Raw genomic sequence first — 12,513 nt, forward strand, 5'->3', positions numbered from 1 at the left:
TTAAAAGCAAGCTGTGATTTAAGGGGGGAGGGTGGTTTGCTTACAGGGAATGAGTCAATCAAGGGGGCGAGTTTTCAACAAACAGAACTTTCACACCGTAGCCTGGCCAGTCATGAAACTGGTTTTCAAAGCTTCTCTGATGCACAGCGCTTCCTGGTGTGATCTTCTAATCGCCCTGGTGTCTGGCTGCGCATAATCAGCAGCCAGGCGATTTGCCTCAGCCTCCCACCCCGCCATAAAGGTCTCCCCCTTACTCTCACAGAGATTGTGGAGCACACAGCAAGCAGCAACAACAATGGGGATATTGGTTTGGCTGAGGTCTGACCGAGTCAGTAACGAGCACCAGCGACCTTTTAAACGGCCAAATGCACATTCTACCACCATTCTGCACTTGCTCAGCCTGTAGTTGAACAGCTCCTGACTCCTGTCCAGGCTGCCTGTGTATGGCTTCATGAGCCATGGCATTAAGGGGTAGGCTGGGTCCCCAAGGATAACTACAGGCATTTCAACATCCCCAACGGTTATTTTCTGGTCCGGGAAGTAAGTCCCTTGCTGCAGCCGTTTAAACAGAGTAGTGTTCCTGAAGACGCGAGCGTCATGAACCCTTCCCGGCCAGCCCACGTTGATGTTGGTGAAACGTCCCTTGTGATCCACAAGTGCTTGCAGCACCATTGAAAAGTACCCCTTGCGGTTTATGTACTGGGTACCCTGGTGCTCCGGTGCCAAGATAGGGATGTGGGTTCCATCTATCGCCCCACCACAGTTAGGGAATCCCATTGCAGCAAAGCCATCCACTATGACCTGCACATTTCCCAGAGTCACTACCTTTTGTAGCAGCAGCTCAATGATTGCTTTGGCTACTTGCATCACAGCAGCCCCCATAGTAGATTTGCCCACTCCAAATTGATTCCCGACTGACCGGTAGCTGTCTGGCGTTGCAAGCTTCCACAGGGCTATCGCCACTTGCTTCTCAACTGTGAGGGCTGCTCTCATCCTGGTATTCTGGCGCTTCAGGGCAGGGGAAAGCAAGTCACAAAGTTCTATGAAAGTGCCCTTACGCATGCGAAAGTTTTGCAGCCACTGGGAATCGTCCCACACCTGCAACACTATGTGGTCCCACCAGTCTGTGATTGTTTCCCGGGCCCAGAATCGGCGTTCCACGGCTATAACCTGCCCCATTAACAGCATGATCTCCAAAGCACCAGGGCCCGCGGTTTGATAGAATTCCATGTCCATGTCCTCATCACTCTCGCCGCCGCGCTGCCGTAGCCTACTCCTCACCGCCTGGTTTTGCAGGTTCTGGTTCAGCATAAACTGCACGATAACGCGCGAGGTGTTTACAATGTTCATGACTGCTGTCTTGAGCTGAGCGGGCTCCATGCTTGCCGTGGTATGGCATCTGCACTGTTCACCCAGGAAAAAGGCGCGAAACGGTTGTCTGCTGTTGCTTCTCTGGAGAGGGGGGAGGATGTACCCAGAACCACCCGCAACAATGTTTTTGGTCCCATCAGGCATTGGGATCTCCACCCAGAATTCCAATGGGCGGAGGAGACTGCGGGAACTATGGGATAGCTATGGGATAGCTACCCACAGTGCAACGCTCCGGAAATCGACGCTAGCCCCGGTACATGGACGCACACCGCCGAATTAATGTGCTTAGTGTGGCTGCATACATTCGACTTTATACAATCTGTTTCCCAAATTCGAATTATATAAATTCGGATTAATCCCGTAGTGTAGACATACCCATAGAAACATCACGTCACAGAGCAGGAAAGTATGGCTTTCTCCACTTCTCCCTCTGCATATGGTTCTAGTGCTATCACACCTGCAATACTGAGTTCAGTTCTAGACAGTTCATTATCAGAGAGAGATTGCTAAACTCGAGGGAGTTCAGAGGAAAGCACAAGAAATTATTAGGCAGTTGGAGGAGATGATTTACATGGAAAGATTAAAATGTCTAAATGTAGAGAGCTTTGCTAAGTGAAAACTGAAAGGGGACATAGTGGTCAACAAATAATTGAAAGATATAAACACCTGGATGGGAGAATATTGATGATGATACAAGGATCATGAGTAATAATGGGATGAAATTAAGAAAGATAAATTATATGTTGAGTAGTGGGAGAAACTTCCTTACAAATAGATTGTTTAGATGGTGGAATGGTTGTCTAAGACACATGGTGGAAGCCTGACATTTGGGATATTTTAAATTCGACACAATAAAATTCTAGAAAATATAGTGTAGGAAGCAGTCCTGCAAGAGTAAAGAGTGCGGCATATCACTACTGGATAATGGGTCCTTCAGTAGGTATTTTAATCTCTAATGTCTTTGAATCTCAGATTCCATCATCCAAAGTAGGTGATCCGAACAATTGACCTTCCTAAGATTTTTCAGCTATCATGTAATACTAAAACGAGGGGATTAAGGAAATGGGGAGAAAAACAGACTAAACTCATTCCTGGAACACGTCAGAATCCTATAACCCTCACTGCCTTCACAGCAAAATAGAAAACACTTCTTCATTCTCACTCTTCGGCAATAACAGTGCATGTAAACAAACCAAAAAATTCCCTCCACCTAGATTCTATAGGCCAGATCCTCTGCTGTTGCAAATTGATGTAGCTATGTTGAAGTCAGTGGAGCTAAGTGATTAAAACGGGGTTAGGATCTGTTGCTATGCAGTGTTGCCAATCCCAAGCATTCAAAAATAACGAGTCAGGCTAAAAAGAAAAAAAGAAAAAAAAAGTGAAATCCTGGCCTATTGAAGTCAATAACAATCACTTCAATGGAGCCAAGATTTCATCCCATGTGATTGGCTTAGAAAAATCATGAGATTTTTAAAATAATACCATTTTTATCCTTTTTGCCTGCTGGTTTTTGAGCCTTTGGGGTTCACATGTTCAAGCTTGTCACCTCAACTATAAGGAATAAAAATGTATTTTTTTATATATTTGAATGAAAGCTGAGCCTCTTACACAATCACAGGAGTATAGGAACTGGGACTTTATGTCAAAACTGTGAAAACTGTCTCATTAAATTTGTAAGGCATTCAAACACTACAGTGATGAGCATACTATAAAACCCTAGGTAAGAAAGAGAAATTAAATAAAAATGTATGTTAAAATCAAATGTATCAATAAACCTTAATTGTAATTTATGATCAGTGCAATCCCACAGAGGGTATATCATCATTTTTAAATGCAGTCTTTTTTCAGGTGTACATGAGTACACTACCATTCTACTATGATTGCAACCTCATCATTATTTTTGTTTCTAAGTTTGTACACAATAAAAGAGATTTTTTGCCAGCATCCTACCTAAATTTTAATTTGGATAATTAAATTCTACTGGCATACAGTAAATTCCTCTTTTTTCCCATATGGATATGATATTCTACCCTTCTTTTCCTACACTGTTGGGCTCCTGTGTGCTGCTTAACAACTGCTACAAACTACCACCCTACAGATGACTATGTTTCAATGTTGACCTTAGTAATTCCTATATACAATGGGGGACTACTGTGCCACAAGGTGGGTGAGGTAATATCTTTTATTGGACCAATGCCTGTTGGTGAAAGAGGGAAACTTTAGAGCTACTACTGAAGCTCAGTCTACACTACAATTAGGTGAGGTAAGGCAGTTTACGTCGACCTACTTGTGTCAGTGTCTACACTACAGCCTTGCTCCCGCTGATGTAAGCGCTCTATTACACCGATATAATAACTCCACCTCAACGAGAGGTGTAGGACTTATGCTGGTGTAGACACTGCATTACTTACATCTGCTGTTGGCTGTCATTCTTGTCAATTTCACGGCTCCCTGCTGGAGCTGTGAAATTGACAAGAAAGGTTGGTAGGCTCCCTGCTGTGAACCCGGGGCCTGGCTCACAGCTCAGACGGTCACCCTCAGGACGATGGGGGGCTCCAGCTAGAGCCTGGCTCTCCCTCAGGCTCCTGGCTCCCCCCTCCCAGCCGGGCTGCTGCCCAAGCTCCCCGCTAGCAACCTGGCTGCCCCCAAGGGCTCCTGGTTCCCTGCTCCCCGCTGGGAGCCTGAGCAGCTATCGGGCTCCCAGCGGGAGTGGAGAACCGAGAGCCCAGGCAGCAGCTGGGCTCCTAGAGCAGAGTGGGGAGCCCGGGTGGCAGCGGGGAGCTGGCAGGAAGTCCGGTTCCCACCAGGGAGCTCTGCAGTGAGCTGAGAGCTGGTCTCCTAGTAGGGAGCAGAGCTGAGAGGCTGGACTGGGCTCCCAGCTGGGAGTGGAGCTGAGAGCCTGGGCAGCAGCTGGGCTCCCAGTGGGGAGCTCTGTGCAGAGCTGAGAACCCAGACTCTCAGCCCCCCAAACTTCCCCTCATGTCGCTGGAAGTGCTCCTGGTGAGGACGTGCACCACCGACAGAAGGAGGGCAGTGTGGACATGAAAAACTGCAGTAATTACTGCATTGGCTGTAAGTTGACCTAATATAGGTCAACTTAAGTTTGTAGTATAGACATGCCTGCAGAGCTGTTCTTCATGTGTGGGGAAAGTATTCAGAGGGCTGGTCTACACTACGAGGTTAGGTCGAATTTAGCCACGTTAGGTTGAAGCAACGCGGCTACACAACCAACCTCGTTCCGTTGACCTAAAGGGCTCTTAAAATCTACTGCTGTACTCCTCCCCGACTGGGTCGAATTTGGGGGTAGTGCAGACGCAGCATTGTGCAATTCGACGGTATTGGCCTCCAGGAGCTATCCTAGAGTGCTCCAATGTGACCGCTCTGGACAGCACTTTCAACTCCGATGCACTAGCCAGTGTGACAGGGTCAGGCCAGATGGCTACAGGAGAGTGTTACAAGGCAGATATATTAGTCCCAGATTAAGTAGATCCCTTTTCCCTGGGTAAGGTAACAGGGGCAGTTCCAGAACAAGCAGGAACTTGCTGGAACCAACTAAGGCAGACAGGCTAATTAGGACACCTGGAGCCAATTAAGAAGAAACTGCTAGAATCAATTAGGACAGGTTGGCTAATCAGGGCATCTGAGTTAAAAAGGACCTCACTTCAGTTTGTAGTGTGCATGTGAGGAGCTGGGAGCAAGAGGCACTAGGAGCTGAGAGTGAGAAGACATATTGCTGGAAGACTGAGGAGTACAGTACAAGCATTATCAGACACCAGGAGAAAGGTCCTGTGGTGAGGATAAAGAAGGTGTTGGGAGGAGGCCATGGGGAAGTAGCCCAGGGAGTTGTAGCTGTCACGCAGCTGTACCAGGAGGCACTCTAGACAGCTGCAGTCCACAGGACCCTGGGCTGGAACCCGGAGTAGAGGGCGGGCCCGGATTCCTCCGAAACCTCCCAACTCCTGATCAGACACAGGAGGAATTAACCTGGACTGTGGCTTCTACCAGAGGGGAAGATCTCTGGGCTGTTTCCTGACCCACATGGTGAACAGGGCCGGCTCCAGGGTTTTGGCCGCCCCATGCAGCCAAACAAACAAACAAAAAACCCCCAAACAAACAAAAAAGCCGCGATCGCGATCTGCGGCGGCAATTTGGCAGGAGGTCCTTCGCTCCGAGCAGGAGTGAGGGACCGTCCGCCGAATTGCCGTCGAACAGCTGGACCTGCCGCCCCTCTCCGAAGTGGCCTCCCCAAACACCTGCTTGGTAAGCTGGTGCCTGGAGCCGGCCCTGACGGTGAGCAAATCCGCCAATAAGCGCAGGACCCACCAAGGTAGAGGAGGAACTTTGTCACACCAGGTACACAGGAAAAGCCCCGGGAACTTTTGAATTTCATTTCCTGTTTGGTCAGTGTGGCGAGCTCAGCAGAACAGGTGACCATGCAGTCCTAGAATCGCAAACGAGCTCCAGCATGGAGCGAACGGGAGACACTGGATCTGATTGCTGTATGGGGAGAAGAATCTGTGCAGGCAGAACTCCAAACCAGCAGAAGAAATGCTGATATATATGCCAAAATCACACAGGGCATGGTAGAGAGAGGCTACACCAGGGATACACAGCAGTGCTGCGTGAAAGTTAAGGGGCTCAGGCAAGCCTACTACAAGACAAAGGAGGCAAACAGTGGCTCCGGGTCAGAGCCCCATACATACCGCTTCTATGATCAGCTGCATGCCATTCTAGGGGGGACCCTACCAGTACCCCACCACTGTCCGTGGACACCTGCAAGGGGGGAGTCTCATGCAACATGGAGGAGGATTTTGTGGATGAGGAAGAGGAGGAGGAGGAGAATGCGCAGCAGGCAAGCGGAGAATCCGTTCTCCCCGGCAGCCTGGACCTTTTCCTCACCCTGGAGCCAATAACCTCCCAGGGCGAATTGTTCCTGGATCCTAAAGGCGGAGAAGGCACCTCCGGTGAGTGCACATTTGTATCTACACTACAGCGGTTAAAAGCAATTATGTTTAATGTTTGATTTGCCCTGAAGAATTGGGATGCATTCACAGCCAGTACAGCTACTGGAAAAGTCTGTTAACGTGTCTGGGAATGGAGCGGGAACCCTCCAGGGACATCTCCATGAAGCTCTCCAGGAGGTACTCTGAAAGCCTTTGCAGAAGGTTTCTGGGGAAGGCTGCCTTATTTTGAACTCCACGGTAGGACACTTTACCACACCAAGCCAGTAGCAAGTAGTCTGGAATCATTGCAGCACAAAGCATGGCAGCGAATGGTCCTGGGTTTTGGTCGCATTCATGCAACATTCGGTCTATATCTTTCTGTGTTAGCCTCAGTAGAGTGATATCATTCATGGTCACCTGGTTGAAATAGGGGAAGTTTTGTAAGGGAACAGTAAAAGGACCCCGTTCATGCTGGGCTGGTTGCGCTTGGCTAAAAGGGATCATCCCGGAGAACAGTCAGGCGGTGGGGGGAGGTGTGTGCTGCACATCCACCCCAATACCACAGCCCCTCCTTTTAAACGGCAAACCCAACCGGCATTGCTTGCTATGGGAAAGGAAGGCGCTGCAGTTTGAAAACATTCCCACATGTTATGAACGCGGAAGAAGCCAACCCCTCATGGCTGCCTGGAAACCGAATTCTGTTGCCCAGCCGTGTGTGATGTGTCACCATACCGGCAGGAGCTCAATATAAAAGGCAAAATGTGACCTTGTACCTAAAACACCTGTGCTGCCTGCTGTGAATTGCTTGATTCACTGTGAAAGAGTCTCCCTTTTGTTCTCAGAAATGTATCATCTTAAATTGTACTCTCCCTTTTTATCCCCCCTGCAGGTGCAAATGTTTCTATGCTCCCCGTATCAACTCCGTCCATGAGGTTATCAGATTAGAAGGCAAAAAAACCGCACTCGGGATGACAAGTTTTCAGAGCTCATGCAGTACTCCCGCACTGATAGGGCACAGCTTAATGCATGGAGGCATTCGGTGGCAGAGGCCAGGAAAGCATACAGTTGAGTGTGATCAGAACACACTGGAGGAGATGCTGAGGCTAACAGGGGAGCAAACGGACATGATCAGGTGTCTGGTGGAGCTGCAGGAAAGGCAGCTAGAGCACAGACCCCCACTGCATCCATTGTATAACTGCCTGCCCGCCTCACCAAGTTCCATATCCTCCTCACCCAGACACCCAAGAGCATGGGGGGGGGAGGCTCCGGGCACCCAGCCACTCAACTTCAGAGGATGGCCCAAGCAACAAAAGGCTGTCATTCAAACAGCTTTGATTTGTAGTGTGGCTACAATAAGCAACGTGGCCTTGTCCTTCCCTCCTCCCCCACCCCACCCAGGCTACCTTGTCAGTGATCTCACTTTTTTTTAATAAGTAAATAATGAATGGATTAAAAACAATAGGGACTTTATTTCCTTTGCCAGCTGTGGTCGAAGAGGGATTGGCTTACAGGGAAGTACATTCAACAAAGGGGGCAGTTTTGCATCAAGGACAAGCACACACAACTGTCACACGGTAGCCTGGTCAGTCATGAAACTGTTTTTCAAAGCCTCTCTGATGTGCAGCGCGCCTAGCTGTGCTCTTCTAATCGCCCTGTCTGGCTGTTCAAAATTGGCTGCCAGGCGATTTGCCTCAACCTCCCACCCCACCATAAACGTCTCCCCCTTACTCTCACAGATATTATGGAGCACACAGCAAGCAGCAATAACAATGGGAATATTGCGCTGAGGTCTAACCTACTTAACAAACAGCGCTAGCGGGCTTTTAAACGTGCAAAGGCACATTCTACCATCATTATGCACTTGCTCAGCCTATAGTTGAACTGCTCCTTACCGCTGTCCAGGCTGCCTGTGTATGGCTTCATGAGCCATGGGAGCAAGGGGTAGGCTGGGTCCCCAAGGATAACTATTGGCATTTCAACATCCCCAATGGTAATTTTCTGGTCTGGGAAGAAAGTCCCTTCTTGCAACTTTTCGAACAGCCCGGAGTTCCTAAAGATGCAAGCATCATGCACCTTTCCCGACCATCCCACGTTGATGTCGGTGAAATGTCCCTTGTGATCCACCAGGGCTTGCAGAACCATTGAGAAGTACCCCTTGCGGTTCATGTACTGTTTGGCAAGGTGGTCCGGTGCCAAGATAGGGATATGCATTTCGTCTATCGCCCCACCACAGTTAGGGAACCCCATTGCAGCAAAGCCATCCACTATGACCTGCACATTTCCCAGAGTCACCACCCTTTCATAGATTCATAGATTCTAGGACTGGAAGGGACCTCGAGAGGTCATCGAGTCCAGTCCCCTGCCCGCATGGCAGGACCAAATACTGTCTAGACCATCCCTGATAGACATTTATCTAACCTACTCTTAAATATCTCCAGAGATGGAGATTCCACAACCTCCCTAGGCAATTTTTTCCAGTGTTTAACCACCCTGACAGTTAGGAACTTTTTCCTAATGTCCAACCTAGACCTCCCTTGCTGCAGTTTAAGCCCATTGCTTCTTGTTCTATCCTTAGAGGCTAAGGTGAACAAGTTTTCTCCCTCCTCCTTATGACACCCTTTTAGATACCTGAAAACTGCTATCATGTCCCCTCTCAGTCTTCTCTTTTCCAAACTAAACAAACCCAATTCTTTCAGTCTTCCTTCATAGGTCATGTTCTCAAGACCTTTAATCATTCTTGTTGCTCTTCTCTGGACCCTCTCCTATTTCTCCACATCTTTCTTGAAATGCAGTGCCCAGAACTGGACACAATACTCCAGCTGAGGCCTAACCAGAGCAGAGTAGAGCGGAAGAATGACTTCTTGTGTCTTGCTCACAACACACCTGTTAATACATCCCAGAATCATGTTGTTGACTCATATTTAGCTTGTGGTCCACTATAACCCCTAGATCCCTTTCTGCCATACTCCTTCCTAGACAGTCTCTTCCCATTCTGTATGTGTGAAACTGATTTTTTCTTCCTAAGTGGAGCACTTTGCATTTGTCTTTGTTAAACTTCATCCTGTTTAACTCAGACCATTTCTCCAATTTGTCCAGATCATTTTGAATTATGACCCTGTCCTCCAAAGCAGTTGCAATCCCTCCCAGTTTGGTATCATCCGCAAACTTAATAAGCGTACTTTCTATGCCAATATCTAAGTCGTTAATGAAGATATTGAACAGAGCCGGTCCCAAAAAAGACCCCTGCGGAACCCCACTCATTATGCCTTTCCAGCAGGATTGAGAACCATTAATAACAACTCTCTGAGTACGGTTATCCAGCCAGTTATGCACCCACCTTATAGTAGCCCCATCTAAATTGTATTTGCCTAGTTTATCAATAAGAATATCATGCGAGACCGTATCAAATGCCTTACTAAAGTCTAGATATACCACATCCACAGCTTCTCCCTTATCCACAAGACTCGTTATCCTATCGAAGAAAGCTATCAGATTGGTTTGACATGATTTGTTCTTTACAAATCCATGCTGGCTGTTCCCTATCACCTTACCACCTTCAAAGTGTTTGCAGATGATTTCCTTAATTACTTGCTCCATTATCTTCCCTGGCACAGAAGTTAAACTAACTGGTCTGTAGTTTCCTGGGTTGTTTTTATTTCCCTTTTTATAGATGGGCACTATATTTGCCCTTTTCCAGTCTTCTGGAATCTCTCCCGTCTCCCATGATTTTCCAAAGATAATAGCTAGAGGCTCAGATACCTCCTCTATTAGCTCCTTGAGTATTCTAGGATGCATTTCATCAGGCCCTGGTGACTTGCAGGCATCTAACTTTTCTAAGTGATTTTTAACTTGTTCTTTTTTTATTTTATCTGCTAAACCTACCCCCTTCCCATTAGCATTCACTATGTTAGGCATTCACTATGTTAGGCATTCACCTTGTTAGCAGGTTGTTGATTGCCTTGGCTACTTGGATCACAGCAGCCCCCACGGTAGATTTGCCCATTCCGAATTGATTCCCGACCTACCGGTAGCAGTCAGGCGTTGCAAGCTTCCACAGGGCTATCGCTACTCGCTTCTCAACTGTGAGGGCTGCTCTCATCTTGGTATTCTGGCGCTTCAGGGCAGGGGAAAGCAAGTCACAAAGTTCCATGAAAGTGCCCCTACGCATGCGAAAGTTTTGCAGCCACTGGGAATCGTCCCACACCCGCAACACTATGCGGTCCCACCAGTCTGTGCTTGTTTCCCGGGCCCAGAATCGGCGTTCCACGGCTATAACCTGCCCCATTAACAGCATGATCTCCAAAGCACCGGGGCGTTTACATGCGCGAGGTGTTTACAATGCTCACAACAGCAGTGCGCAGCTGAGCGGGCTCCATGCTTGCCGTGGTATGGCGTCTGCATGGATAACCCAGGAAAAAAGGTGCGAAACGATTGTTTACCGTTGCTTTCAAGGAGGGAGGGAGGGGAGATTGACGACATATACCCAAAACCACCCACGACAATGTTTTTGCCCCATCAGGCATTGGGAACTTAACCCAGAATTCCAATGGGCAGCGGGGACTGTGTGATAGCTACCCACAGTGCACCACTCTATGAGTCAATGCTAGGCACTGTATTGAGGACGTACTCCGCCAACCTACTGCGCTTAGTGGGGACATACACGATTGACTGTATAAAATCACTTTCTAAAGAACGACTTCTATAAAATCGATCTAATTTCGTAGTGTAGACATACCCAGAGTGTCACAACTAAATAGAAGGTGGAAAGATTGTTTAGCATAAGGAGTTAACACATATTGTAAGAGACCATTCAAAGTCAAGTGGCCTTTAACATCTCTGCAATCATAGGACAAAAAAAAAAAGGGGGGGGGGCTTAAGCAGGTTACAGATTGCTGTAAAAAGCCAATAATTCAGTATCTTTATTAAGACCATGATTTTTAGTGTTTAGCAAAGGTATGAATATAAGCTCCCAGGCTCATCTTTTGAAGGTGTTGTGCCGGTTTCCTTTGAGGACGAGGACTGTGAGGTCAGATACGGAGTGATCGTGTTGTGAAGTGTTTGCCCACAGGTGATATGGTTTTTTTTGTCCTTTATAATTTTTTGTGTGAGTTCATTTGAGAGTGTAGTGATTGTCAGGTTTCACCCACATGGTTGTTATTGTGGCATTTAGTGCACTGGATGAGGTACACCACATGTTGTGACTGTCATGTGTAGGACCCATGAATCTTGAATGGTGTGTTGTGGGGGGCATTGATCATCGTAGCATTGGAGATATTGTCTGCAGGTTTTGCATCTGTTGTTATGGCAGAGTCTGGTGCTGCTTTGAGTTGGTGTGTCCTGGTGTATGGGGTGCTTGCTTCTCATGATGAGTATGGTGAGATTGGGGGCGTTGTTTGAAAGCCAAAAGAGGGGGGTCGGGAAATGTTTCTTTATGATGTGATTCCCCCCAAAAAGATAATACCTCACCCACCTTGTCTCTCTAATATCCTGGGACCAACATGGCTACAACAACACTGCAAACTATTGTTAATAGATCAGAATAGTCCTGAAGTGAATTTATGATAGTACTGTGCAGTATAGATTAATAGGGTTCCTTAATTATTCATTTGGCAATGACTGTAGTAAGGAGACTTGTAGATACTTCCAAAGGCTACCTCTTATGGGCTTTTCTACACATACAGCGCTGCAGCGACGCAGCGGCACCAATGCAGCTGTGCCGCTGCAGTGTGTCTGGTGAAGACTTTCTATGCCGACGGGAGAGAGCTCTCCCAGCATAATAAAACCACCTCCATGAGCAGCAGAAGCTGTCAGTTGGAGAAGCTCTCCCACCGACATAGCGCTGTCCACACCGGTGCTTACATCACTCGGGGGGTGGTTTATTCATATCCCTGACTGACATTAGTTCTGCTGACAAAAGTTGTAATGTAGACATAGCCTTAGAAGGAGGTGGTGAAGCAGCCATAGACTGCTAATGTTTTTGTGGAACTTTTGCTTATGCCTTATGGGTGCCAAGTGAAGGAGGATTGGTAGCTCAGCAGCCACCTACTGATTTTTGACAGAGTCTGGTCAGATATGTTTTTATACTGGCCATAGTTTCCATAAATAGTTTATGAATTTTAAAGTAAATATTAATAGAATCCAAAATAATCTATTCCTCTTCCAATTCTAACCAGTATAATTGACTTTAGTCTGCCTTAAA

The sequence above is a fragment of the Emys orbicularis genome, chromosome 1 (assembly GCF_028017835.1).
Source record: "Emys orbicularis isolate rEmyOrb1 chromosome 1, rEmyOrb1.hap1, whole genome shotgun sequence".
NCBI lineage: Eukaryota > Metazoa > Chordata > Testudines > Emydidae > Emys > Emys orbicularis.